The sequence below is a fragment of the Ambystoma mexicanum genome, unplaced genomic scaffold (assembly GCF_040938575.1).
Source record: "Ambystoma mexicanum isolate Mex_15411 unplaced genomic scaffold, UKY_AmexF1_1 Mex_scaf106, whole genome shotgun sequence".
Lineage (NCBI taxonomy): Eukaryota > Metazoa > Chordata > Amphibia > Caudata > Ambystomatidae > Ambystoma > Ambystoma mexicanum.
The window spans coordinates 675067-696123 of record NW_027182332.1 but is presented as its reverse complement, the minus strand read 5'-3'; the positions used below and the strand labels follow the sequence as shown (position 1 = coordinate 696123).

At 47.5% G+C, this 21057-nt stretch overlaps 67 non-coding genes across 67 annotated transcripts; all 67 read right to left on the bottom strand.

Annotated features, from left to right (window-relative positions):
* Positions 1–96: 96 nt before the first annotated feature.
* LOC138552446 (5S ribosomal RNA) lies at positions 97–215 on the bottom strand. Its single transcript, XR_011296128.1, has one exon. It is a non-coding gene; the product is annotated as a 5S ribosomal RNA (ribosomal RNA).
* A 106-nt stretch (positions 216–321) lies between these two features.
* Positions 322–440, bottom strand: LOC138552445 (5S ribosomal RNA). Its single transcript, XR_011296127.1, has one exon. It is a non-coding gene; the product is annotated as a 5S ribosomal RNA (ribosomal RNA).
* Positions 441–914: 474 nt separating this feature from the next.
* LOC138552444 (5S ribosomal RNA) lies at positions 915–1033 on the bottom strand. The gene has a single exon (XR_011296126.1). It is a non-coding gene; the product is annotated as a 5S ribosomal RNA (ribosomal RNA).
* A 106-nt stretch (positions 1034–1139) lies between these two features.
* On the bottom strand, positions 1140–1258 carry LOC138552443 (5S ribosomal RNA). The gene has a single exon (XR_011296125.1). It is a non-coding gene; the product is annotated as a 5S ribosomal RNA (ribosomal RNA).
* A 106-nt stretch (positions 1259–1364) lies between these two features.
* LOC138552501 (5S ribosomal RNA) lies at positions 1365–1483 on the bottom strand. Its single transcript, XR_011296183.1, has one exon. It is a non-coding gene; the product is annotated as a 5S ribosomal RNA (ribosomal RNA).
* A 106-nt stretch (positions 1484–1589) lies between these two features.
* LOC138552442 (5S ribosomal RNA) lies at positions 1590–1708 on the bottom strand. Its single transcript, XR_011296124.1, has one exon. It is a non-coding gene; the product is annotated as a 5S ribosomal RNA (ribosomal RNA).
* A 474-nt stretch (positions 1709–2182) lies between these two features.
* On the bottom strand, positions 2183–2301 carry LOC138552441 (5S ribosomal RNA). Its single transcript, XR_011296123.1, has one exon. It is a non-coding gene; the product is annotated as a 5S ribosomal RNA (ribosomal RNA).
* Positions 2302–2407: 106 nt separating this feature from the next.
* LOC138552439 (5S ribosomal RNA) lies at positions 2408–2526 on the bottom strand. Its single transcript, XR_011296121.1, has one exon. It is a non-coding gene; the product is annotated as a 5S ribosomal RNA (ribosomal RNA).
* Positions 2527–2632: 106 nt separating this feature from the next.
* Positions 2633–2751, bottom strand: LOC138552438 (5S ribosomal RNA). The gene has a single exon (XR_011296120.1). It is a non-coding gene; the product is annotated as a 5S ribosomal RNA (ribosomal RNA).
* A 106-nt stretch (positions 2752–2857) lies between these two features.
* Positions 2858–2976, bottom strand: LOC138552437 (5S ribosomal RNA). The gene has a single exon (XR_011296119.1). It is a non-coding gene; the product is annotated as a 5S ribosomal RNA (ribosomal RNA).
* Positions 2977–3450: 474 nt separating this feature from the next.
* Positions 3451–3569, bottom strand: LOC138552436 (5S ribosomal RNA). The gene has a single exon (XR_011296118.1). It is a non-coding gene; the product is annotated as a 5S ribosomal RNA (ribosomal RNA).
* A 106-nt stretch (positions 3570–3675) lies between these two features.
* On the bottom strand, positions 3676–3794 carry LOC138552435 (5S ribosomal RNA). The gene has a single exon (XR_011296117.1). It is a non-coding gene; the product is annotated as a 5S ribosomal RNA (ribosomal RNA).
* Positions 3795–3900: 106 nt separating this feature from the next.
* On the bottom strand, positions 3901–4019 carry LOC138552434 (5S ribosomal RNA). The gene has a single exon (XR_011296116.1). It is a non-coding gene; the product is annotated as a 5S ribosomal RNA (ribosomal RNA).
* Positions 4020–4125: 106 nt separating this feature from the next.
* Positions 4126–4244, bottom strand: LOC138552433 (5S ribosomal RNA). The gene has a single exon (XR_011296115.1). It is a non-coding gene; the product is annotated as a 5S ribosomal RNA (ribosomal RNA).
* Positions 4245–4718: 474 nt separating this feature from the next.
* Positions 4719–4837, bottom strand: LOC138552432 (5S ribosomal RNA). Its single transcript, XR_011296114.1, has one exon. It is a non-coding gene; the product is annotated as a 5S ribosomal RNA (ribosomal RNA).
* A 106-nt stretch (positions 4838–4943) lies between these two features.
* On the bottom strand, positions 4944–5062 carry LOC138552431 (5S ribosomal RNA). The gene has a single exon (XR_011296113.1). It is a non-coding gene; the product is annotated as a 5S ribosomal RNA (ribosomal RNA).
* Positions 5063–5168: 106 nt separating this feature from the next.
* On the bottom strand, positions 5169–5287 carry LOC138552430 (5S ribosomal RNA). Its single transcript, XR_011296112.1, has one exon. It is a non-coding gene; the product is annotated as a 5S ribosomal RNA (ribosomal RNA).
* Positions 5288–5393: 106 nt separating this feature from the next.
* Positions 5394–5512, bottom strand: LOC138552428 (5S ribosomal RNA). Its single transcript, XR_011296110.1, has one exon. It is a non-coding gene; the product is annotated as a 5S ribosomal RNA (ribosomal RNA).
* Positions 5513–5986: 474 nt separating this feature from the next.
* Positions 5987–6105, bottom strand: LOC138552427 (5S ribosomal RNA). The gene has a single exon (XR_011296109.1). It is a non-coding gene; the product is annotated as a 5S ribosomal RNA (ribosomal RNA).
* A 106-nt stretch (positions 6106–6211) lies between these two features.
* On the bottom strand, positions 6212–6330 carry LOC138552426 (5S ribosomal RNA). Its single transcript, XR_011296108.1, has one exon. It is a non-coding gene; the product is annotated as a 5S ribosomal RNA (ribosomal RNA).
* A 106-nt stretch (positions 6331–6436) lies between these two features.
* Positions 6437–6555, bottom strand: LOC138552425 (5S ribosomal RNA). Its single transcript, XR_011296107.1, has one exon. It is a non-coding gene; the product is annotated as a 5S ribosomal RNA (ribosomal RNA).
* A 106-nt stretch (positions 6556–6661) lies between these two features.
* LOC138552424 (5S ribosomal RNA) lies at positions 6662–6780 on the bottom strand. Its single transcript, XR_011296106.1, has one exon. It is a non-coding gene; the product is annotated as a 5S ribosomal RNA (ribosomal RNA).
* Positions 6781–7254: 474 nt separating this feature from the next.
* LOC138552422 (5S ribosomal RNA) lies at positions 7255–7373 on the bottom strand. Its single transcript, XR_011296104.1, has one exon. It is a non-coding gene; the product is annotated as a 5S ribosomal RNA (ribosomal RNA).
* A 106-nt stretch (positions 7374–7479) lies between these two features.
* Positions 7480–7598, bottom strand: LOC138552421 (5S ribosomal RNA). The gene has a single exon (XR_011296103.1). It is a non-coding gene; the product is annotated as a 5S ribosomal RNA (ribosomal RNA).
* A 106-nt stretch (positions 7599–7704) lies between these two features.
* Positions 7705–7823, bottom strand: LOC138552420 (5S ribosomal RNA). Its single transcript, XR_011296102.1, has one exon. It is a non-coding gene; the product is annotated as a 5S ribosomal RNA (ribosomal RNA).
* A 106-nt stretch (positions 7824–7929) lies between these two features.
* On the bottom strand, positions 7930–8048 carry LOC138552419 (5S ribosomal RNA). The gene has a single exon (XR_011296101.1). It is a non-coding gene; the product is annotated as a 5S ribosomal RNA (ribosomal RNA).
* A 474-nt stretch (positions 8049–8522) lies between these two features.
* Positions 8523–8641, bottom strand: LOC138552418 (5S ribosomal RNA). Its single transcript, XR_011296100.1, has one exon. It is a non-coding gene; the product is annotated as a 5S ribosomal RNA (ribosomal RNA).
* Positions 8642–8747: 106 nt separating this feature from the next.
* LOC138552416 (5S ribosomal RNA) lies at positions 8748–8866 on the bottom strand. Its single transcript, XR_011296098.1, has one exon. It is a non-coding gene; the product is annotated as a 5S ribosomal RNA (ribosomal RNA).
* A 106-nt stretch (positions 8867–8972) lies between these two features.
* On the bottom strand, positions 8973–9091 carry LOC138552415 (5S ribosomal RNA). The gene has a single exon (XR_011296097.1). It is a non-coding gene; the product is annotated as a 5S ribosomal RNA (ribosomal RNA).
* A 105-nt stretch (positions 9092–9196) lies between these two features.
* LOC138552414 (5S ribosomal RNA) lies at positions 9197–9315 on the bottom strand. Its single transcript, XR_011296096.1, has one exon. It is a non-coding gene; the product is annotated as a 5S ribosomal RNA (ribosomal RNA).
* A 106-nt stretch (positions 9316–9421) lies between these two features.
* LOC138552413 (5S ribosomal RNA) lies at positions 9422–9540 on the bottom strand. The gene has a single exon (XR_011296095.1). It is a non-coding gene; the product is annotated as a 5S ribosomal RNA (ribosomal RNA).
* A 106-nt stretch (positions 9541–9646) lies between these two features.
* Positions 9647–9765, bottom strand: LOC138552412 (5S ribosomal RNA). The gene has a single exon (XR_011296094.1). It is a non-coding gene; the product is annotated as a 5S ribosomal RNA (ribosomal RNA).
* A 475-nt stretch (positions 9766–10240) lies between these two features.
* On the bottom strand, positions 10241–10359 carry LOC138552411 (5S ribosomal RNA). The gene has a single exon (XR_011296093.1). It is a non-coding gene; the product is annotated as a 5S ribosomal RNA (ribosomal RNA).
* A 106-nt stretch (positions 10360–10465) lies between these two features.
* LOC138552410 (5S ribosomal RNA) lies at positions 10466–10584 on the bottom strand. Its single transcript, XR_011296092.1, has one exon. It is a non-coding gene; the product is annotated as a 5S ribosomal RNA (ribosomal RNA).
* A 106-nt stretch (positions 10585–10690) lies between these two features.
* LOC138552500 (5S ribosomal RNA) lies at positions 10691–10809 on the bottom strand. Its single transcript, XR_011296182.1, has one exon. It is a non-coding gene; the product is annotated as a 5S ribosomal RNA (ribosomal RNA).
* A 106-nt stretch (positions 10810–10915) lies between these two features.
* LOC138552409 (5S ribosomal RNA) lies at positions 10916–11034 on the bottom strand. The gene has a single exon (XR_011296091.1). It is a non-coding gene; the product is annotated as a 5S ribosomal RNA (ribosomal RNA).
* A 474-nt stretch (positions 11035–11508) lies between these two features.
* LOC138552408 (5S ribosomal RNA) lies at positions 11509–11627 on the bottom strand. The gene has a single exon (XR_011296090.1). It is a non-coding gene; the product is annotated as a 5S ribosomal RNA (ribosomal RNA).
* A 106-nt stretch (positions 11628–11733) lies between these two features.
* LOC138552407 (5S ribosomal RNA) lies at positions 11734–11852 on the bottom strand. Its single transcript, XR_011296089.1, has one exon. It is a non-coding gene; the product is annotated as a 5S ribosomal RNA (ribosomal RNA).
* Positions 11853–11958: 106 nt separating this feature from the next.
* On the bottom strand, positions 11959–12077 carry LOC138552405 (5S ribosomal RNA). Its single transcript, XR_011296087.1, has one exon. It is a non-coding gene; the product is annotated as a 5S ribosomal RNA (ribosomal RNA).
* A 106-nt stretch (positions 12078–12183) lies between these two features.
* On the bottom strand, positions 12184–12302 carry LOC138552404 (5S ribosomal RNA). Its single transcript, XR_011296086.1, has one exon. It is a non-coding gene; the product is annotated as a 5S ribosomal RNA (ribosomal RNA).
* A 474-nt stretch (positions 12303–12776) lies between these two features.
* Positions 12777–12895, bottom strand: LOC138552403 (5S ribosomal RNA). The gene has a single exon (XR_011296085.1). It is a non-coding gene; the product is annotated as a 5S ribosomal RNA (ribosomal RNA).
* A 106-nt stretch (positions 12896–13001) lies between these two features.
* Positions 13002–13120, bottom strand: LOC138552402 (5S ribosomal RNA). The gene has a single exon (XR_011296084.1). It is a non-coding gene; the product is annotated as a 5S ribosomal RNA (ribosomal RNA).
* Positions 13121–13226: 106 nt separating this feature from the next.
* Positions 13227–13345, bottom strand: LOC138552401 (5S ribosomal RNA). The gene has a single exon (XR_011296083.1). It is a non-coding gene; the product is annotated as a 5S ribosomal RNA (ribosomal RNA).
* A 106-nt stretch (positions 13346–13451) lies between these two features.
* LOC138552400 (5S ribosomal RNA) lies at positions 13452–13570 on the bottom strand. Its single transcript, XR_011296082.1, has one exon. It is a non-coding gene; the product is annotated as a 5S ribosomal RNA (ribosomal RNA).
* Positions 13571–14044: 474 nt separating this feature from the next.
* Positions 14045–14163, bottom strand: LOC138552399 (5S ribosomal RNA). The gene has a single exon (XR_011296081.1). It is a non-coding gene; the product is annotated as a 5S ribosomal RNA (ribosomal RNA).
* A 106-nt stretch (positions 14164–14269) lies between these two features.
* LOC138552398 (5S ribosomal RNA) lies at positions 14270–14388 on the bottom strand. The gene has a single exon (XR_011296080.1). It is a non-coding gene; the product is annotated as a 5S ribosomal RNA (ribosomal RNA).
* Positions 14389–14494: 106 nt separating this feature from the next.
* Positions 14495–14613, bottom strand: LOC138552397 (5S ribosomal RNA). The gene has a single exon (XR_011296079.1). It is a non-coding gene; the product is annotated as a 5S ribosomal RNA (ribosomal RNA).
* A 106-nt stretch (positions 14614–14719) lies between these two features.
* On the bottom strand, positions 14720–14838 carry LOC138552396 (5S ribosomal RNA). Its single transcript, XR_011296078.1, has one exon. It is a non-coding gene; the product is annotated as a 5S ribosomal RNA (ribosomal RNA).
* Positions 14839–15312: 474 nt separating this feature from the next.
* On the bottom strand, positions 15313–15431 carry LOC138552394 (5S ribosomal RNA). The gene has a single exon (XR_011296076.1). It is a non-coding gene; the product is annotated as a 5S ribosomal RNA (ribosomal RNA).
* Positions 15432–15537: 106 nt separating this feature from the next.
* Positions 15538–15656, bottom strand: LOC138552393 (5S ribosomal RNA). Its single transcript, XR_011296075.1, has one exon. It is a non-coding gene; the product is annotated as a 5S ribosomal RNA (ribosomal RNA).
* Positions 15657–15762: 106 nt separating this feature from the next.
* LOC138552392 (5S ribosomal RNA) lies at positions 15763–15881 on the bottom strand. Its single transcript, XR_011296074.1, has one exon. It is a non-coding gene; the product is annotated as a 5S ribosomal RNA (ribosomal RNA).
* Positions 15882–15987: 106 nt separating this feature from the next.
* On the bottom strand, positions 15988–16106 carry LOC138552391 (5S ribosomal RNA). Its single transcript, XR_011296073.1, has one exon. It is a non-coding gene; the product is annotated as a 5S ribosomal RNA (ribosomal RNA).
* Positions 16107–16580: 474 nt separating this feature from the next.
* Positions 16581–16699, bottom strand: LOC138552390 (5S ribosomal RNA). Its single transcript, XR_011296072.1, has one exon. It is a non-coding gene; the product is annotated as a 5S ribosomal RNA (ribosomal RNA).
* A 106-nt stretch (positions 16700–16805) lies between these two features.
* Positions 16806–16924, bottom strand: LOC138552389 (5S ribosomal RNA). Its single transcript, XR_011296071.1, has one exon. It is a non-coding gene; the product is annotated as a 5S ribosomal RNA (ribosomal RNA).
* Positions 16925–17030: 106 nt separating this feature from the next.
* Positions 17031–17149, bottom strand: LOC138552388 (5S ribosomal RNA). Its single transcript, XR_011296070.1, has one exon. It is a non-coding gene; the product is annotated as a 5S ribosomal RNA (ribosomal RNA).
* Positions 17150–17255: 106 nt separating this feature from the next.
* On the bottom strand, positions 17256–17374 carry LOC138552387 (5S ribosomal RNA). Its single transcript, XR_011296069.1, has one exon. It is a non-coding gene; the product is annotated as a 5S ribosomal RNA (ribosomal RNA).
* Positions 17375–17848: 474 nt separating this feature from the next.
* On the bottom strand, positions 17849–17967 carry LOC138552386 (5S ribosomal RNA). Its single transcript, XR_011296068.1, has one exon. It is a non-coding gene; the product is annotated as a 5S ribosomal RNA (ribosomal RNA).
* Positions 17968–18073: 106 nt separating this feature from the next.
* On the bottom strand, positions 18074–18192 carry LOC138552385 (5S ribosomal RNA). The gene has a single exon (XR_011296067.1). It is a non-coding gene; the product is annotated as a 5S ribosomal RNA (ribosomal RNA).
* A 106-nt stretch (positions 18193–18298) lies between these two features.
* LOC138552383 (5S ribosomal RNA) lies at positions 18299–18417 on the bottom strand. The gene has a single exon (XR_011296065.1). It is a non-coding gene; the product is annotated as a 5S ribosomal RNA (ribosomal RNA).
* Positions 18418–18523: 106 nt separating this feature from the next.
* LOC138552382 (5S ribosomal RNA) lies at positions 18524–18642 on the bottom strand. The gene has a single exon (XR_011296064.1). It is a non-coding gene; the product is annotated as a 5S ribosomal RNA (ribosomal RNA).
* A 474-nt stretch (positions 18643–19116) lies between these two features.
* Positions 19117–19235, bottom strand: LOC138552381 (5S ribosomal RNA). Its single transcript, XR_011296063.1, has one exon. It is a non-coding gene; the product is annotated as a 5S ribosomal RNA (ribosomal RNA).
* A 106-nt stretch (positions 19236–19341) lies between these two features.
* Positions 19342–19460, bottom strand: LOC138552380 (5S ribosomal RNA). The gene has a single exon (XR_011296062.1). It is a non-coding gene; the product is annotated as a 5S ribosomal RNA (ribosomal RNA).
* A 106-nt stretch (positions 19461–19566) lies between these two features.
* Positions 19567–19685, bottom strand: LOC138552379 (5S ribosomal RNA). Its single transcript, XR_011296061.1, has one exon. It is a non-coding gene; the product is annotated as a 5S ribosomal RNA (ribosomal RNA).
* A 106-nt stretch (positions 19686–19791) lies between these two features.
* Positions 19792–19910, bottom strand: LOC138552378 (5S ribosomal RNA). The gene has a single exon (XR_011296060.1). It is a non-coding gene; the product is annotated as a 5S ribosomal RNA (ribosomal RNA).
* Positions 19911–20016: 106 nt separating this feature from the next.
* Positions 20017–20135, bottom strand: LOC138552377 (5S ribosomal RNA). The gene has a single exon (XR_011296059.1). It is a non-coding gene; the product is annotated as a 5S ribosomal RNA (ribosomal RNA).
* A 106-nt stretch (positions 20136–20241) lies between these two features.
* LOC138552376 (5S ribosomal RNA) lies at positions 20242–20360 on the bottom strand. The gene has a single exon (XR_011296058.1). It is a non-coding gene; the product is annotated as a 5S ribosomal RNA (ribosomal RNA).
* Positions 20361–20834: 474 nt separating this feature from the next.
* LOC138552375 (5S ribosomal RNA) lies at positions 20835–20953 on the bottom strand. The gene has a single exon (XR_011296057.1). It is a non-coding gene; the product is annotated as a 5S ribosomal RNA (ribosomal RNA).
* Positions 20954–21057: the final 104 nt, after the last annotated feature.

The following is a 21057-nucleotide window of genomic DNA, read 5'->3' as shown; positions in this document are numbered from 1 at the left end:
GTGAGTTTTGTACTTTTAAGCATCTAGTCGGCTAGACCTTGCAGTTTTGAAAGGCAATTGAGAAATGGCTCACTTCCTGAACTTGGAGCACAAAAAAGCCTACAGCACCTGGTATTCCCAGGCGGTCTCCCATCCAGGTACTAACTAGGCCCGACACTGCTTAGCTTCCGAGATCAGACGAGATCGGGCGCATTCAGTGTGGTGTGGCCGTAGGCTCTGGGCCTCGTGAGTTTTGTACTTTTAAGCATCTAGTCGGCTAGACCTTGCAGTTTTGAAAGGCAATTGAGAAATGGCTCACTTCCTGAACTTGGAGCACAAAAAAGCCTACAGCACCTGGTATTCCCAGGCGGTCTCCCATCCAGGTACTAACTAGGCCCGACACTGCTTAGCTTCCGAGATCAGACGAGATCGGGCGCATTCAGTGTGGTGTGGCCGTAGGCTCTAGAAATGCTAAGAATATTACTCTTATGCATTTGCATTTAGTAAGCTAAGCCATGCAGCCACTTGCAACATGATACCACGCTCATCGCTCGATCAGCGCTCGATCAGGCTCGATCAGGCGAGATATATAAGACTGGTGGGCCCATTCAGGACTCCTATGTCTGGTAGGATAACTTTAATCCATCCATCCTGTTTCTGTTGCAGGGAGGTGGAGAGAACAATCAACACAATAACGGCTTTCTTTCATGCCTCTTGAATGACTCAATATTCTCTGTACTGCATTACATGTGAAAGTCGATTTATTACCCATGAACACACTACCTGTATGCTAATTATATGTAAATAGGTAGCTCCAGCCCTCATAATGTTGTCCAACATTTCCGCTATAAAACGGGATAAAATTATTTTGGAAACATACCAAATTTGAAAAGTAATTGAGAAGTTGTGCAATTACTAATCATGGAGCACAAAATAGCCTACAGCACCTGGTATTCCCAGGCGGTCTCCCATCCAGGTACTAACTAGGCCCGACACTGCTTAGCTTCCGAGATCAGACGAGATCGGGCGCATTCAGTGTGGTGTGGCCGTAGGCTCTGGGCCTAGTGAGTTTTGTACTTTTAAGCATCTAGTCGGCTAGACCTTGCAGTTTTGAAAGGCAATTGAGAAATGGCTCACTTCCTGAACTTGGAGCACAAAAAAGCCTACAGCACCTGGTATTCCCAGGCGGTCTCCCATCCAGGTACTAACTAGGCCCGACACTGCTTAGCTTCCGAGATCAGACGAGATCGGGCGCATTCAGTGTGGTGTGGCCGTAGGCTCTGGTCTTAGTGAGTTTTGTACTTTTAAGCATCTAGTCGGCTAGACCTTGCAGTTTTGAAAGGCAATTGAGAAATGGCTCACTTCCTGAACTTGGAGCACAAAAAAGCCTACAGCACCTGGTATTCCCAGGCGGTCTCCCATCCAGGTACTAACTAGGCCCGACACTGCTTAGCTTCCGAGATCAGACGAGATCGGGCGCATTCAGTGTGGTGTGGCCATAGGCTCTGGGCCTCGTGAGTTTTGTACTTTTAAGCATCTAGTCGGCTAGACCTTGCAGTTTTGAAAGGCAATTGAGAAATGGCTCACTTCCTGAACTTGGAGCACAAAAAAGCCTACAGCACCTGGTATTCCCAGGCGGTCTCCCATCCAGGTACTAACTAGGCCCGACACTGCTTAGCTTCCGAGATCAGACGAGATCGGGCGCATTCAGTGTGGTGTGGCCGTAGGCTCTAGAAATGCTAAGAATATTACTCTTATGCATTTGCATTTAGTAAGCTAAGCCATGCAGCCACTTGCAACATGATACCACGCTCATCGCTCGATCAGCGCTCGATCAGGCTCGATCAGGCGAGATATATAAGACTGGTGGGCCCATTCAGGACTCCTATGTCTGGTAGGATAACTTTAATCCATCCATCCTGTTTCTGTTGCAGGGAGGTGGAGAGAACAATCAACACAATAACGGCTTTCTTTCATGCCTCTTGAATGACTCAATATTCTCTGTACTGCATTACATGTGAAAGTCGATTTATTACCCATGAACACACTACCTGTATGCTAATTATATGTAAATAGGTAGCTCCAGCCCTCATAATGTTGTCCAACATTTCCGCTATAAAACGGGATAAAATTATTTTGGAAACATACCAAATTTGAAAAGTAATTGAGAAGTTGTGCAATTACTAATCATGGAGCACAAAATAGCCTACAGCACCTGGTATTCCCAGGCGGTCTCCCATCCAGGTACTAACTAGGCCCGACACTGCTTAGCTTCCGAGATCAGACGAGATCGGGCGCATTCAGTGTGGTGTGGCCGTAGGCTCTGGGCCTAGTGAGTTTTGTACTTTTAAGCATCTAGTCGGCTAGACCTTGCAGTTTTGAAAGGCAATTGAGAAATGGCTCACTTCCTGAACTTGGAGCACAAAAAAGCCTACAGCACCTGGTATTCCCAGGCGGTCTCCCATCCAGGTACTAACTAGGCCCGACACTGCTTAGCTTCCGAGATCAGACGAGATCGGGCGCATTCAGTGTGGTGTGGCCGTAGGCTCTGGTCTTAGTGAGTTTTGTACTTTTAAGCATCTAGTCGGCTAGACCTTGCAGTTTTGAAAGGCAATTGAGAAATGGCTCACTTCCTGAACTTGGAGCACAAAAAAGCCTACAGCACCTGGTATTCCCAGGCGGTCTCCCATCCAGGTACTAACTAGGCCCGACACTGCTTAGCTTCCGAGATCAGACGAGATCGGGCGCATTCAGTGTGGTGTGGCCGTAGGCTCTGGGCCTCGTGAGTTTTGTACTTTTAAGCATCTAGTCGGCTAGACCTTGCAGTTTTGAAAGGCAATTGAGAAATGGCTCACTTCCTGAACTTGGAGCACAAAAAAGCCTACAGCACCTGGTATTCCCAGGCGGTCTCCCATCCAGGTACTAACTAGGCCCGACACTGCTTAGCTTCCGAGATCAGACGAGATCGGGCGCATTCAGTGTGGTGTGGCCGTAGGCTCTAGAAATGCTAAGAATATTACTCTTATGCATTTGCATTTAGTAAGCTAAGCCATGCAGCCACTTGCAACATGATACCACGCTCATCGCTCGATCAGCGCTCGATCAGGCTCGATCAGGCGAGATATATAAGACTGGTGGGCCCATTCAGGACTCCTATGTCTGGTAGGATAACTTTAATCCATCCATCCTGTTTCTGTTGCAGGGAGGTGGAGAGAACAATCAACACAATAACGGCTTTCTTTCATGCCTCTTGAATGACTCAATATTCTCTGTACTGCATTACATGTGAAAGTCGATTTATTACCCATGAACACACTACCTGTATGCTAATTATATGTAAATAGGTAGCTCCAGCCCTCATAATGTTGTCCAACATTTCCGCTATAAAACGGGATAAAATTATTTTGGAAACATACCAAATTTGAAAAGTAATTGAGAAGTTGTGCAATTACTAATCATGGAGCACAAAATAGCCTACAGCACCTGGTATTCCCAGGCGGTCTCCCATCCAGGTACTAACTAGGCCCGACACTGCTTAGCTTCCGAGATCAGACGAGATCGGGCGCATTCAGTGTGGTGTGGCCGTAGGCTCTGGGCCTAGTGAGTTTTGTACTTTTAAGCATCTAGTCGGCTAGACCTTGCAGTTTTGAAAGGCAATTGAGAAATGGCTCACTTCCTGAACTTGGAGCACAAAAAAGCCTACAGCACCTGGTATTCCCAGGCGGTCTCCCATCCAGGTACTAACTAGGCCCGACACTGCTTAGCTTCCGAGATCAGACGAGATCGGGCGCATTCAGTGTGGTGTGGCCGTAGGCTCTGGTCTTAGTGAGTTTTGTACTTTTAAGCATCTAGTCGGCTAGACCTTGCAGTTTTGAAAGGCAATTGAGAAATGGCTCACTTCCTGAACTTGGAGCACAAAAAAGCCTACAGCACCTGGTATTCCCAGGCGGTCTCCCATCCAGGTACTAACTAGGCCCGACACTGCTTAGCTTCCGAGATCAGACGAGATCGGGCGCATTCAGTGTGGTGTGGCCGTAGGCTCTGGGCCTCGTGAGTTTTGTACTTTTAAGCATCTAGTCGGCTAGACCTTGCAGTTTTGAAAGGCAATTGAGAAATGGCTCACTTCCTGAACTTGGAGCACAAAAAAGCCTACAGCACCTGGTATTCCCAGGCGGTCTCCCATCCAGGTACTAACTAGGCCCGACACTGCTTAGCTTCCGAGATCAGACGAGATCGGGCGCATTCAGTGTGGTGTGGCCGTAGGCTCTAGAAATGCTAAGAATATTACTCTTATGCATTTGCATTTAGTAAGCTAAGCCATGCAGCCACTTGCAACATGATACCACGCTCATCGCTCGATCAGCGCTCGATCAGGCTCGATCAGGCGAGATATATAAGACTGGTGGGCCCATTCAGGACTCCTATGTCTGGTAGGATAACTTTAATCCATCCATCCTGTTTCTGTTGCAGGGAGGTGGAGAGAACAATCAACACAATAACGGCTTTCTTTCATGCCTCTTGAATGACTCAATATTCTCTGTACTGCATTACATGTGAAAGTCGATTTATTACCCATGAACACACTACCTGTATGCTAATTATATGTAAATAGGTAGCTCCAGCCCTCATAATGTTGTCCAACATTTCCGCTATAAAACGGGATAAAATTATTTTGGAAACATACCAAATTTGAAAAGTAATTGAGAAGTTGTGCAATTACTAATCATGGAGCACAAAATAGCCTACAGCACCTGGTATTCCCAGGCGGTCTCCCATCCAGGTACTAACTAGGCCCGACACTGCTTAGCTTCCGAGATCAGACGAGATCGGGCGCATTCAGTGTGGTGTGGCCGTAGGCTCTGGGCCTAGTGAGTTTTGTACTTTTAAGCATCTAGTCGGCTAGACCTTGCAGTTTTGAAAGGCAATTGAGAAATGGCTCACTTCCTGAACTTGGAGCACAAAAAAGCCTACAGCACCTGGTATTCCCAGGCGGTCTCCCATCCAGGTACTAACTAGGCCCGACACTGCTTAGCTTCCGAGATCAGACGAGATCGGGCGCATTCAGTGTGGTGTGGCCGTAGGCTCTGGTCTTAGTGAGTTTTGTACTTTTAAGCATCTAGTCGGCTAGACCTTGCAGTTTTGAAAGGCAATTGAGAAATGGCTCACTTCCTGAACTTGGAGCACAAAAAAGCCTACAGCACCTGGTATTCCCAGGCGGTCTCCCATCCAGGTACTAACTAGGCCCGACACTGCTTAGCTTCCGAGATCAGACGAGATCGGGCGCATTCAGTGTGGTGTGGCCGTAGGCTCTGGGCCTCGTGAGTTTTGTACTTTTAAGCATCTAGTCGGCTAGACCTTGCAGTTTTGAAAGGCAATTGAGAAATGGCTCACTTCCTGAACTTGGAGCACAAAAAAGCCTACAGCACCTGGTATTCCCAGGCGGTCTCCCATCCAGGTACTAACTAGGCCCGACACTGCTTAGCTTCCGAGATCAGACGAGATCGGGCGCATTCAGTGTGGTGTGGCCGTAGGCTCTAGAAATGCTAAGAATATTACTCTTATGCATTTGCATTTAGTAAGCTAAGCCATGCAGCCACTTGCAACATGATACCACGCTCATCGCTCGATCAGCGCTCGATCAGGCTCGATCAGGCGAGATATATAAGACTGGTGGGCCCATTCAGGACTCCTATGTCTGGTAGGATAACTTTAATCCATCCATCCTGTTTCTGTTGCAGGGAGGTGGAGAGAACAATCAACACAATAACGGCTTTCTTTCATGCCTCTTGAATGACTCAATATTCTCTGTACTGCATTACATGTGAAAGTCGATTTATTACCCATGAACACACTACCTGTATGCTAATTATATGTAAATAGGTAGCTCCAGCCCTCATAATGTTGTCCAACATTTCCGCTATAAAACGGGATAAAATTATTTTGGAAACATACCAAATTTGAAAAGTAATTGAGAAGTTGTGCAATTACTAATCATGGAGCACAAAATAGCCTACAGCACCTGGTATTCCCAGGCGGTCTCCCATCCAGGTACTAACTAGGCCCGACACTGCTTAGCTTCCGAGATCAGACGAGATCGGGCGCATTCAGTGTGGTGTGGCCGTAGGCTCTGGGCCTAGTGAGTTTTGTACTTTTAAGCATCTAGTCGGCTAGACCTTGCAGTTTTGAAAGGCAATTGAGAAATGGCTCACTTCCTGAACTTGGAGCACAAAAAAGCCTACAGCACCTGGTATTCCCAGGCGGTCTCCCATCCAGGTACTAACTAGGCCCGACACTGCTTAGCTTCCGAGATCAGACGAGATCGGGCGCATTCAGTGTGGTGTGGCCGTAGGCTCTGGTCTTAGTGAGTTTTGTACTTTTAAGCATCTAGTCGGCTAGACCTTGCAGTTTTGAAAGGCAATTGAGAAATGGCTCACTTCCTGAACTTGGAGCACAAAAAAGCCTACAGCACCTGGTATTCCCAGGCGGTCTCCCATCCAGGTACTAACTAGGCCCGACACTGCTTAGCTTCCGAGATCAGACGAGATCGGGCGCATTCAGTGTGGTGTGGCCGTAGGCTCTGGGCCTCGTGAGTTTTGTACTTTTAAGCATCTAGTCGGCTAGACCTTGCAGTTTTGAAAGGCAATTGAGAAATGGCTCACTTCCTGAACTTGGAGCACAAAAAAGCCTACAGCACCTGGTATTCCCAGGCGGTCTCCCATCCAGGTACTAACTAGGCCCGACACTGCTTAGCTTCCGAGATCAGACGAGATCGGGCGCATTCAGTGTGGTGTGGCCGTAGGCTCTAGAAATGCTAAGAATATTACTCTTATGCATTTGCATTTAGTAAGCTAAGCCATGCAGCCACTTGCAACATGATACCACGCTCATCGCTCGATCAGCGCTCGATCAGGCTCGATCAGGCGAGATATATAAGACTGGTGGGCCCATTCAGGACTCCTATGTCTGGTAGGATAACTTTAATCCATCCATCCTGTTTCTGTTGCAGGGAGGTGGAGAGAACAATCAACACAATAACGGCTTTCTTTCATGCCTCTTGAATGACTCAATATTCTCTGTACTGCATTACATGTGAAAGTCGATTTATTACCCATGAACACACTACCTGTATGCTAATTATATGTAAATAGGTAGCTCCAGCCCTCATAATGTTGTCCAACATTTCCGCTATAAAACGGGATAAAATTATTTTGGAAACATACCAAATTTGAAAAGTAATTGAGAAGTTGTGCAATTACTAATCATGGAGCACAAAATAGCCTACAGCACCTGGTATTCCCAGGCGGTCTCCCATCCAGGTACTAACTAGGCCCGACACTGCTTAGCTTCCGAGATCAGACGAGATCGGGCGCATTCAGTGTGGTGTGGCCGTAGGCTCTGGGCCTAGTGAGTTTTGTACTTTTAAGCATCTAGTCGGCTAGACCTTGCAGTTTTGAAAGGCAATTGAGAAATGGCTCACTTCCTGAACTTGGAGCACAAAAAAGCCTACAGCACCTGGTATTCCCAGGCGGTCTCCCATCCAGGTACTAACTAGGCCCGACACTGCTTAGCTTCCGAGATCAGACGAGATCGGGCGCATTCAGTGTGGTGTGGCCGTAGGCTCTGAGCCTAGTGAGTTTTGTACTTTTAAGCATCTAGTCGGCTAGACCTTGCAGTTTTGAAAGGCAATTGAGAAATGGCTCACTTCCTGAACTTGGAGCACAAAAAAGCCTACAGCACCTGGTATTCCCAGGCGGTCTCCCATCCAGGTACTAACTAGGCCCGACACTGCTTAGCTTCCGAGATCAGACGAGATCGGGCGCATTCAGTGTGGTGTGGCCGTAGGCTCTGGGCCTAGTGAGTTTTGTACTTTTAAGCATCTAGTCGGCTAGACCTTGCAGTTTTGAAAGGCAATTGAGAAATGGCTCACTTCCTGAACTTGGAGCACAAAAAAGCCTACAGCACCTGGTATTCCCAGGCGGTCTCCCATCCAGGTACTAACTAGGCCCGACACTGCTTAGCTTCCGAGATCAGACGAGATCGGGCGCATTCAGTGTGGTGTGGCCGTAGGCTCTAGAAATGCTAAGAATATTACTCTTATGCATTTGCATTTAGTAAGCTAAGCCATGCAGCCACTTGCAACATGATACCACGCTCATCGCTCGATCAGCGCTCGATCAGGCTCGATCAGGCGAGATATATAAGACTGGTGGGCCCATTCAGGACTCCTATGTCTGGTAGGATAACTTTAATCCATCCATCCTGTTTCTGTTGCAGGGAGGTGGAGAGAACAATCAACACAATAACGGCTTTCTTTCATGCCTCTTGAAGGACTCAATATTCTCTGTACTGCATTACATGTGAAAGTCGATTTATTACCCATGAACACACTACCTGTATGCTAATTATATGTAAATAGGTAGCTCCAGCCCTCATAATGTTGTCCAACATTTCCGCTATAAAACGGGATAAAATTATTTTGGAAACATACCAAATTTGAAAAGTAATTGAGAAGTTGTGCAATTACTAATCATGGAGCACAAAATAGCCTACAGCACCTGGTATTCCCAGGCGGTCTCCCATCCAGGTACTAACTAGGCCCGACACTGCTTAGCTTCCGAGATCAGACGAGATCGGGCGCATTCAGTGTGGTGTGGCCGTAGGCTCTGGGCCTAGTGAGTTTTGTACTTTTAAGCATCTAGTCGGCTAGACCTTGCAGTTTTGAAAGGCAATTGAGAAATGGCTCACTTCCTGAATTTGGAGCACAAAAAAGCCTACAGCACCTGGTATTCCCAGGCGGTCTCCCATCCAGGTACTAACTAGGCCCGACACTGCTTAGCTTCCGAGATCAGACGAGATCGGGCGCATTCAGTGTGGTGTGGCCGTAGGCTCTGGGCCTAGTGAGTTTTGTACTTTTAAGCATCTAGTCGGCTAGACCTTGCAGTTTTGAAAGGCAATTGAGAAATGGCTCACTTCCTGAACTTGGAGCACAAAAAAGCCTACAGCACCTGGTATTCCCAGGCGGTCTCCCATCCAGGTACTAACTAGGCCCGACACTGCTTAGCTTCCGAGATCAGACGAGATCGGGCGCATTCAGTGTGGTGTGGCCGTAGGCTCTGGGCTAGTGAGTTTTGTACTTTTAAGCATCTAGTCGGCTAGACCTTGCAGTTTTGAAAGGCAATTGAGAAATGGCTCACTTCCTGAACTTGGAGCACAAAAAAGCCTACAGCACCTGGTATTCCCAGGCGGTCTCCCATCCAGGTACTAACTAGGCCCGACACTGCTTAGCTTCCGAGATCAGACGAGATCGGGCGCATTCAGTGTGGTGTGGCCGTAGGCTCTGGTCTTAGTGAGTTTTGTACTTTTAAGCATCTAGTCGGCTAGACCTTGCAGTTTTGAAAGGCAATTGAGAAATGGCTCACTTCCTGAACTTGGAGCACAAAAAAGCCTACAGCACCTGGTATTCCCAGGCGGTCTCCCATCCAGGTACTAACTAGGCCCGACACTGCTTAGCTTCCGAGATCAGACGAGATCGGGCGCATTCAGTGTGGTGTGGCCGTAGGCTCTGGGCCTCGTGAGTTTTGTACTTTTAAGCATCTAGTCGGCTAGACCTTGCAGTTTTGAAAGGCAATTGAGAAATGGCTCACTTCCTGAACTTGGAGCACAAAAAAGCCTACAGCACCTGGTATTCCCAGGCGGTCTCCCATCCAGGTACTAACTAGGCCCGACACTGCTTAGCTTCCGAGATCAGACGAGATCGGGCGCATTCAGTGTGGTGTGGCCGTAGGCTCTAGAAATGCTAAGAATATTACTCTTATGCATTTGCATTTAGTAAGCTAAGCCATGCAGCCACTTGCAACATGATACCACGCTCATCGCTCGATCAGCGCTCGATCAGGCTCGATCAGGCGAGATATATAAGACTGGTGGGCCCATTCAGGACTCCTATGTCTGGTAGGATAACTTTAATCCATCCATCCTGTTTCTGTTGCAGGGAGGTGGAGAGAACAATCAACACAATAACGGCTTTCTTTCATGCCTCTTGAATGACTCAATATTCTCTGTAACTGCATTACATGTGAAAGTCGATTTATTACCCATGAACACACTACCTGTATGCTAATTATATGTAAATAGGTAGCTCCAGCCCTCATAATGTTGTCCAACATTTCCGCTATAAAACGGGATAAAATTATTTTGGAAACATACCAAATTTGAAAAGTAATTGAGAAGTTGTGCAATTACTAATCATGGAGCACAAAATAGCCTACAGCACCTGGTATTCCCAGGCGGTCTCCCATCCAGGTACTAACTAGGCCCGACACTGCTTAGCTTCCGAGATCAGACGAGATCGGGCGCATTCAGTGTGGTGTGGCCGTAGGCTCTGGGCCTAGTGAGTTTTGTACTTTTAAGCATCTAGTCGGCTAGACCTTGCAGTTTTGAAAGGCAATTGAGAAATGGCTCACTTCCTGAACTTGGAGCACAAAAAAGCCTACAGCACCTGGTATTCCCAGGCGGTCTCCCATCCAGGTACTAACTAGGCCCGACACTGCTTAGCTTCCGAGATCAGACGAGATCGGGCGCATTCAGTGTGGTGTGGCCGTAGGCTCTGGTCTTAGTGAGTTTTGTACTTTTAAGCATCTAGTCGGCTAGACCTTGCAGTTTTGAAAGGCAATTGAGAAATGGCTCACTTCCTGAACTTGGAGCACAAAAAAGCCTACAGCACCTGGTATTCCCAGGCGGTCTCCCATCCAGGTACTAACTAGGCCCGACACTGCTTAGCTTCCGAGATCAGACGAGATCGGGCGCATTCAGTGTGGTGTGGCCATAGGCTCTGGGCCTCGTGAGTTTTGTACTTTTAAGCATCTAGTCGGCTAGACCTTGCAGTTTTGAAAGGCAATTGAGAAATGGCTCACTTCCTGAACTTGGAGCACAAAAAAGCCTACAGCACCTGGTATTCCCAGGCGGTCTCCCATCCAGGTACTAACTAGGCCCGACACTGCTTAGCTTCCGAGATCAGACGAGATCGGGCGCATTCAGTGTGGTGTGGCCGTAGGCTCTAGAAATGCTAAGAATATTACTCTTATGCATTTGCATTTAGTAAGCTAAGCCATGCAGCCACTTGCAACATGATACCACGCTCATCGCTCGATCAGCGCTCGATCAGGCTCGATCAGGCGAGATATATAAGACTGGTGGGCCCATTCAGGACTCCTATGTCTGGTAGGATAACTTTAATCCATCCATCCTGTTTCTGTTGCAGGGAGGTGGAGAGAACAATCAACACAATAACGGCTTTCTTTCATGCCTCTTGAATGACTCAATATTCTCTGTACTGCATTACATGTGAAAGTCGATTTATTACCCATGAACACACTACCTGTATGCTAATTATATGTAAATAGGTAGCTCCAGCCCTCATAATGTTGTCCAACATTTCCGCTATAAAACGGGATAAAATTATTTTGGAAACATACCAAATTTGAAAAGTAATTGAGAAGTTGTGCAATTACTAATCATGGAGCACAAAATAGCCTACAGCACCTGGTATTCCCAGGCGGTCTCCCATCCAGGTACTAACTAGGCCCGACACTGCTTAGCTTCCGAGATCAGACGAGATCGGGCGCATTCAGTGTGGTGTGGCCGTAGGCTCTGGGCCTAGTGAGTTTTGTACTTTTAAGCATCTAGTCGGCTAGACCTTGCAGTTTTGAAAGGCAATTGAGAAATGGCTCACTTCCTGAACTTGGAGCACAAAAAAGCCTACAGCACCTGGTATTCCCAGGCGGTCTCCCATCCAGGTACTAACTAGGCCCGACACTGCTTAGCTTCCGAGATCAGACGAGATCGGGCGCATTCAGTGTGGTGTGGCCGTAGGCTCTGGTCTTAGTGAGTTTTGTACTTTTAAGCATCTAGTCGGCTAGACCTTGCAGTTTTGAAAGGCAATTGAGAAATGGCTCACTTCCTGAACTTGGAGCACAAAAAAGCCTACAGCACCTGGTATTCCCAGGCGGTCTCCCATCCAGGTACTAACTAGGCCCGACACTGCTTAGCTTCCGAGATCAGACGAGATCGGGCGCATTCAGTGTGGTGTGGCCGTAGGCTCTGGGCCTCGTGAGTTTTGTACTTTTAAGCATCTAGTCGGCTAGACCTTGCAGTTTTGAAAGGCAATTGAGAAATGGCTCACTTCCTGAACTTGGAGCACAAAAAAGCCTACAGCACCTGGTATTCCCAGGCGGTCTCCCATCCAGGTACTAACTAGGCCCGACACTGCTTAGCTTCCGAGATCAGACGAGATCGGGCGCATTCAGTGTGGTGTGGCCGTAGGCTCTAGAAATGCTAAGAATATTACTCTTATGCATTTGCATTTAGTAAGCTAAGCCATGCAGCCACTTGCAACATGATACCACGCTCATCGCTCGATCAGCGCTCGATCAGGCTCGATCAGGCGAGATATATAAGACTGGTGGGCCCATTCAGGACTCCTATGTCTGGTAGGATAACTTTAATCCATCCATCCTGTTTCTGTTGCAGGGAGGTGGAGAGAACAATCAACACAATAACGGCTTTCTTTCATGCCTCTTGAATGACTCAATATTCTCTGTACTGCATTACATGTGAAAGTCGATTTATTACCCATGAACACACTACCTGTATGCTAATTATATGTAAATAGGTAGCTCCAGCCCTCATAATGTTGTCCAACATTTCCGCTATAAAACGGGATAAAATTATTTTGGAAACATACCAAATTTGAAAAGTAATTGAGAAGTTGTGCAATTACTAATCATGGAGCACAAAATAGCCTACAGCACCTGGTATTCCCAGGCGGTCTCCCATCCAGGTACTAACTAGGCCCGACACTGCTTAGCTTCCGAGATCAGACGAGATCGGGCGCATTCAGTGTGGTGTGGCCGTAGGCTCTGGGCCTAGTGAGTTTTGTACTTTTAAGCATCTAGTCGGCTAGACCTTGCAGTTTTGAAAGGCAATTGAGAAATGGCTCACTTCCTGAACTTGGAGCACAAAAAAGCCTACAGCACCTGGTATTCCCAGGCGGTCTCCCATCCAGGTACTAACTAGGCCCGACACTGCTTAGCTTCCGAGATCAGACGAGATCGGGCGCATTCAGTGTGGTGTGGCCGTAGGCTCTGGTCTTAGTGAGTTTTGTACTTTTAAGCATCTAGTCGGCTAGACCTTGCAGTTTTGAAAGGCAATTGAGAAATGGCTCACTTCCTGAACTTGGAGCACAAAAAAGCCTACAGCACCTGGTATTCCCAGGCGGTCTCCCATCCAGGTACTAACTAGGCCCGACACTGCTTAGCTTCCGAGATCAGACGAGATCGGGCGCATTCAGTGTGGTGTGGCCGTAGGCTCTGGGCCTCGTGAGTTTTGTACTTTTAAGCATCTAGTCGGCTAGACCTTGCAGTTTTGAAAGGCAATTGAGAAATGGCTCACTTCCTGAACTTGGAGCACAAAAAAGCCTACAGCACCTGGTATTCCCAGGCGGTCTCCCATCCAGGTACTAACTAGGCCCGACACTGCTTAGCTTCCGAGATCAGACGAGATCGGGCGCATTCAGTGTGGTGTGGCCGTAGGCTCTAGAAATGCTAAGAATATTACTCTTATGCATTTGCATTTAGTAAGCTAAGCCATGCAGCCACTTGCAACATGATACCACGCTCATCGCTCGATCAGCGCTCGATCAGGCTCGATCAGGCGAGATATATAAGACTGGTGGGCCCATTCAGGACTCCTATGTCTGGTAGGATAACTTTAATCCATCCATCCTGTTTCTGTTGCAGGGAGGTGGAGAGAACAATCAACACAATAACGGCTTTCTTTCATGCCTCTTGAATGACTCAATATTCTCTGTACTGCATTACATGTGAAAGTCGATTTATTACCCATGAACACACTACCTGTATGCTAATTATATGTAAATAGGTAGCTCCAGCCCTCATAATGTTGTCCAACATTTCCGCTATAAAACGGGATAAAATTATTTTGGAAACATACCAAATTTGAAAAGTAATTGAGAAGTTGTGCAATTACTAATCATGGAGCACAAAATAGCCTACAGCACCTGGTATTCCCAGGCGGTCTCCCATCCAGGTACTAACTAGGCCCGACACTGCTTAGCTTCCGAGATCAGACGAGATCGGGCGCATTCAGTGTGGTGTGGCCGTAGGCTCTGGGCCTAGTGAGTTTTGTACTTTTAAGCATCTAGTCGGCTAGACCTTGCAGTTTTGAAAGGCAATTGAGAAATGGCTCACTTCCTGAACTTGGAGCACAAAAAAGCCTACAGCACCTGGTATTCCCAGGCGGTCTCCCATCCAGGTACTAACTAGGCCCGACACTGCTTAGCTTCCGAGATCAGACGAGATCGGGCGCATTCAGTGTGGTGTGGCCGTAGGCTCTGGTCTTAGTGAGTTTTGTACTTTTAAGCATCTAGTCGGCTAGACCTTGCAGTTTTGAAAGGCAATTGAGAAATGGCTCACTTCCTGAACTTGGAGCACAAAAAAGCCTACAGCACCTGGTATTCCCAGGCGGTCTCCCATCCAGGTACTAACTAGGCCCGACACTGCTTAGCTTCCGAGATCAGACGAGATCGGGCGCATTCAGTGTGGTGTGGCCGTAGGCTCTGGGCCTCGTGAGTTTTGTACTTTTAAGCATCTAGTCGGCTAGACCTTGCAGTTTTGAAAGGCAATTGAGAAATGGCTCACTTCCTGAACTTGGAGCACAAAAAAGCCTACAGCACCTGGTATTCCCAGGCGGTCTCCCATCCAGGTACTAACTAGGCCCGACACTGCTTAGCTTCCGAGATCAGACGAGATCGGGCGCATTCAGTGTGGTGTGGCCGTAGGCTCTAGAAATGCTAAGAATATTACTCTTATGCATTTGCATTTAGTAAGCTAAGCCATGCAGCCACTTGCAACATGATACCACGCTCATCGCTCGATCAGCGCTCGATCAGGCTCGATCAGGCGAGATATATAAGACTGGTGGGCCCATTCAGGACTCCTATGTCTGGTAGGATAACTTTAATCCATCCATCCTGTTTCTGTTGCAGGGAGGTGGAGAGAACAATCAACACAATAACGGCTTTCTTTCATGCCTCTTGAATGACTCAATATTCTCTGTACTGCATTACATGTGAAAGTCGATTTATTACCCATGAACACACTACCTGTATGCTAATTATATGTAAATAGGTAGCTCCAGCCCTCATAATGTTGTCCAACATTTCCGCTATAAAACGGGATAAAATTATTTTGGAAACATACCAAATTTGAAAAGTAATTGAGAAGTTGTGCAATTACTAATCATGGAGCACAAAATAGCCTACAGCACCTGGTATTCCCAGGCGGTCTCCCATCCAGGTACTAACTAGGCCCGACACTGCTTAGCTTCCGAGATCAGACGAGATCGGGCGCATTCAGTGTGGTGTGGCCGTAGGCTCTGGGCCTAGTGAGTTTTGTACTTTTAAGCATCTAGTCGGCTAGACCTTGCAGTTTTGAAAGGCAATTGAGAAATGGCTCACTTCCTGAACTTGGAGCACAAAAAAGCCTACAGCACCTGGTATTCCCAGGCGGTCTCCCATCCAGGTACTAACTAGGCCCGACACTGCTTAGCTTCCGAGATCAGACGAGATCGGGCGCATTCAGTGTGGTGTGGCCGTAGGCTCTGAGTCTAGTGAGTTTTGTACTTTTAAGCATCTAGTCGGCTAGACCTTGCAGTTTTGAAAGGCAATTGAGAAATGGCTCACTTCCTGAACTTGGAGCACAAAAAAGCCTACAGCACCTGGTATTCCCAGGCGGTCTCCCATCCAGGTACTAACTAGGCCCGACACTGCTTAGCTTCCGAGATCAGACGAGATCGGGCGCATTCAGTGTGGTGTGGCCGTAGGCTCTGGGCCTAGTGAGTTTTGTACTTTTAAGCATCTAGTCGGCTAGACCTTGCAGTTTTGAAAGGCAATTGAGAAATGGCTCACTTCCTGAACTTGGAGCACAAAAAAGCCTACAGCACCTGGTATTCCCAGGCGGTCTCCCATCCAGGTACTAACTAGGCCCGACACTGCTTAGCTTCCGAGATCAGACGAGATCGGGCGCATTCAGTGTGGTGTGGCCGTAGGCTCTAGAAATGCTAAGAATATTACTCTTATGCATTTGCATTTAGTAAGCTAAGCCATGCAGCCACTTGCAACATGATACCACGCTCATCGCTCGATCAGCGCTCGATCAGGCTCGATCAGGCGAGATATATAAGACTGGTGGGCCCATTCAGGACTCCTATGTCTGGTAGGATAACTTTAATCCATCCATCCTGTTTCTGTTGCAGGGAGGTGGAGAGAACAATCAACACAATAACGGCTTTCTTTCATGCCTCTTGAAGGACTCAATATTCTCTGTACTGCATTACATGTGAAAGTCGATTTATTACCCATGAACACACTACCTGTATGCTAATTATATGTAAATAGGTAGCTCCAGCCCTCATAATGTTGTCCAACATTTCCGCTATAAAACGGGATAAAATTATTTTGGAAACATACCAAATTTGAAAAGTAATTGAGAAGTTGTGCAATTACTAATCATGGAGCACAAAATAGCCTACAGCACCTGGTATTCCCAGGCGGTCTCCCATCCAGGTACTAACTAGGCCCGACACTGCTTAGCTTCCGAGATCAGACGAGATCGGGCGCATTCAGTGTGGTGTGGCCGTAGGCTCTGGGCCTAGTGAGTTTTGTACTTTTAAGCATCTAGTCGGCTAGACCTTGCAGTTTTGAAAGGCAATTGAGAAATGGCTCACTTCCTGAACTTGGAGCACAAAAAAGCCTACAGCACCTGGTATTCCCAGGCGGTCTCCCATCCAGGTACTAACTAGGCCCGACACTGCTTAGCTTCCGAGATCAGACGAGATCGGGCGCATTCAGTGTGGTGTGGCCGTAGGCTCTGGTCTTAGTGAGTTTTGTACTTTTAAGCATCTAGTCGGCTAGACCTTGCAGTTTTGAAAGGCAATTGAGAAATGGCTCACTTCCTGAACTTGGAGCACAAAAAAGCCTACAGCACCTGGTATTCCCAGGCGGTCTCCCATCCAGGTACTAACTAGGCCCGACACTGCTTAGCTTCCGAGATCAGACGAGATCGGGCGCATTCAGTGTGGTGTGGCCGTAGGCTCTGGGCCTCGTGAGTTTTGTACTTTTAAGCATCTAGTCGGCTAGACCTTGCAGTTTTGAAAGGCAATTGAGAAATGGCTCACTTCCTGAACTTGGAGCACAAAAAAGCCTACAGCACCTGGTATTCCCAGGCGGTCTCCCATCCAGGTACTAACTAGGCCCGACACTGCTTAGCTTCCGAGATCAGACGAGATCGGGCGCATTCAGTGTGGTGTGGCCGTAGGCTCTAGAAATGCTAAGAATATTACTCTTATGCATTTGCATTTAGTAAGCTAAGCCATGCAGCCACTTGCAACATGATACCACGCTCATCGCTCGATCAGCGCTCGATCAGGCTCGATCAGGCGAGATATATAAGACTGGTGGGCCCATTCAGGACTCCTATGTCTGGTAGGATAACTTTAATCCATCCATCCTGTTTCTGTTGCAGGGAGGTGGAGAGAACAATCAACACAATAACGGCTTTCTTTCATGCCTCTTGAATGACTCAATATTCTCTGTACTGCATTACATGTGAAAGTCGATTTATTACCCATGAACACACTACCTGTATGCTAATTATATGTAAATAGGTAGCTCCAGCCCTCATAATGTTGTCCAACATTTCCGCTATAAAACGGGATAAAATTATTTTGGAAACATACCAAATTTGAAAAGTAATTGAGAAGTTGTGCAATTACTAATCATGGAGCACAAAATAGCCTACAGCACCTGGTATTCCCAGGCGGTCTCCCATCCAGGTACTAACTAGGCCCGACACTGCTTAGCTTCCGAGATCAGACGAGATCGGGCGCATTCAGTGTGGTGTGGCCGTAGGCTCTGGGCCTAGTGAGTTTTGTACTTTTAAGCATCTAGTCGGCTAGACCTTGCAGTTTTGAAAGGCAATTGAGAAATGGCTCACTTCCTGAACTTGGAGCACAAAAAAGCCTACAGCACCTGGTATTCCCAGGCGGTCTCCCATCCAGGTACTAACTAGGCCCGACACTGCTTAGCTTCCGAGATCAGACGAGATCGGGCGCATTCAGTGTGGTGTGGCCGTAGGCTCTGAGCCTAGTGAGTTTTGTACTTTTAAGCATCTAGTCGGCTAGACCTTGCAGTTTTGAAAGGCAATTGAGAAATGGCTCACTTCCTGAACTTGGAGCACAAAAAAGCCTACAGCACCTGGTATTCCCAGGCGGTCTCCCATCCAGGTACTAACTAGGCCCGACACTGCTTAGCTTCCGAGATCAGACGAGATCGGGCGCATTCAGTGTGGTGTGGCCGTAGGCTCTGGGCCTAGTGAGTTTTGTACTTTTAAGCATCTAGTCGGCTAGACCTTGCAGTTTTGAAAGGCAATTGAGAAATGGCTCACTTCCTGAACTTGGAGCACAAAAAAGCCTACAGCACCTGGTATTCCCAGGCGGTCTCCCATCCAGGTACTAACTAGGCCCGACACTGCTTAGCTTCCGAGATCAGACGAGATCGGGCGCATTCAGTGTGGTGTGGCCGTAGGCTCTAGAAATGCTAAGAATATTACTCTTATGCATTTGCATTTAGTAAGCTAAGCCATGCAGCCACTTGCAACATGATACCACGCTCATCGCTCGATCAGCGCTCGATCAGGCTCGATCAGGCGAGATATATAAGACTGGTGGGCCCATTCAGGACTCCTATGTCTGGTAGGATAACTTTAATCCATCCATCCTGTTTCTGTTGCAGGGAGGTGGAGAGAACAATCAACACAATAACGGCTTTCTTTCATGCCTCTTGAAGGACTCAATATTCTCTGTACTGCATTACATGTGAAAGTCGATTTATTACCCATGAACACACTACCTGTATGCTAATTATATGTAAATAGGTAGCTCCAGCCCTCATAATGTTGTCCAACATTTCCGCTATAAAACGGGATAAAATTATTTTGGAAACATACCAAATTTGAAAAGTAATTGAGAAGTTGTGCAATTACTAATCATGGAGCACAAAATAGCCTACAGCACCTGGTATTCCCAGGCGGTCTCCCATCCAGGTACTAACTAGGCCCGACACTGCTTAGCTTCCGAGATCAGACGAGATCGGGCGCATTCAGTGTGGTGTGGCCGTAGGCTCTGGGCCTAGTGAGTTTTGTACTTTTAAGCATCTAGTCGGCTAGACCTTGCAGTTTTGAAAGGCAATTGAGAAATGGCTCACTTCCTGAATTTGGAGCACAAAAAAGCCTACAGCACCTGGTATTCCCAGGCGGTCTCCCATCCAGGTACTAACTAGGCCCGACACTGCTTAGCTTCCGAGATCAGACGAGATCGGGCGCATTCAGTGTGGTGTGGCCGTAGGCTCTGGGCCTAGTGAGTTTTGTACTTTTAAGCATCTAGTCGGCTAGACCTTGCAGTTTTGAAAGGCAATTGAGAAATGGCTCACTTCCTGAACTTGGAGCACAAAAAAGCCTACAGCACCTGGTATTCCCAGGCGGTCTCCCATCCAGGTACTAACTAGGCCCGACACTGCTTAGCTTCCGAGATCAGACGAGATCGGGCGCATTCAGTGTGGTGTGGCCGTAGGCTCTGGGCCTAGTGAGTTTTGTACTTTTAAGCATCTAGTCGGCTAGACCTTGCAGTTTTGAAAGGCAATTGAGAAATGGCTCACTTCCTGAACTTGGAGCACAAAAAAGCCTACAGCACCTGGTATTCCCAGGCGGTCTCCCATCCAGGTACTAACTAGGCCCGACACTGCTTAGCTTCCGAGATCAGACGAGATCGGGCGCATTCAGTGTGGTGTGGCCGTAGGCTCTGGTCTTAGTGAGTTTTGTACTTTTAAGCATCTAGTCGGCTAGACCTTGCAGTTTTGAAAGGCAATTGAGAAATGGCTCACTTCCTGAACTTGGAGCACAAAAAAGCCTACAGCACCTGGTATTCCCAGGCGGTCTCCCATCCAGGTACTAACTAGGCCCGACACTGCTTAGCTTCCGAGATCAGACGAGATCGGGCGCATTCAGTGTGGTGTGGCCGTAGGCTCTGGGCCTCGTGAGTTTTGTACTTTTAAGCATCTAGTCGGCTAGACCTTGCAGTTTTGAAAGGCAATTGAGAAATGGCTCACTTCCTGAACTTGGAGCACAAAAAAGCCTACAGCACCTGGTATTCCCAGGCGGTCTCCCATCCAGGTACTAACTAGGCCCGACACTGCTTAGCTTCCGAGATCAGACGAGATCGGGCGCATTCAGTGTGGTGTGGCCGTAGGCTCTAGAAATGCTAAGAATATTACTCTTATGCATTTGCATTTAGTAAGCTAAGCCATGCAGCCACTTGCAACATGATACCACGCTCATCGCTCGATCAGCGCTCGATCAGGCTCGATCAGGCGAGATATATAAGACTGGTGGGCCCATTCAGGACTCCTATGTCTGGTAGGATAACTTTAATCCATCCATCCTGTTTCTGTTGCAGGGAGGTGGAGAGAACAATCAACACAATAACGGCTTTCTTTCATGCCTCTTGAATGACTCAATATTCTCTGTACTGCATTACATGTGAAAGTCGATTTATTACCCATGAACACACTACCTGTATGCTAATTATATGTAAATAGGTAGCTCCAGCCCTCATAATGTTGTCCAACATTTCCGCTATAAAACGGGATAAAATTATTTTGGAAACATACCAAATTTGAAAAGTAATTGAGAAGTTGTGCAATTACTAATCATGGAGCACAAAATAGCCTACAGCACCTGGTATTCCCAGGCGGTCTCCCATCCAGGTACTAACTAGGCCCGACACTGCTTAGCTTCCGAGATCAGACGAGATCGGGCGCATTCAGTGTGGTGTGGCCGTAGGCTCTGGGCCTAGTGAGTTTTGTACTTTTAAGCATCTAGTCGGCTAGACCTTGCAGTTTTGAAAGGCAATTGAGAAATGGCTCACTTCCTGAACTTGGAGCACAAA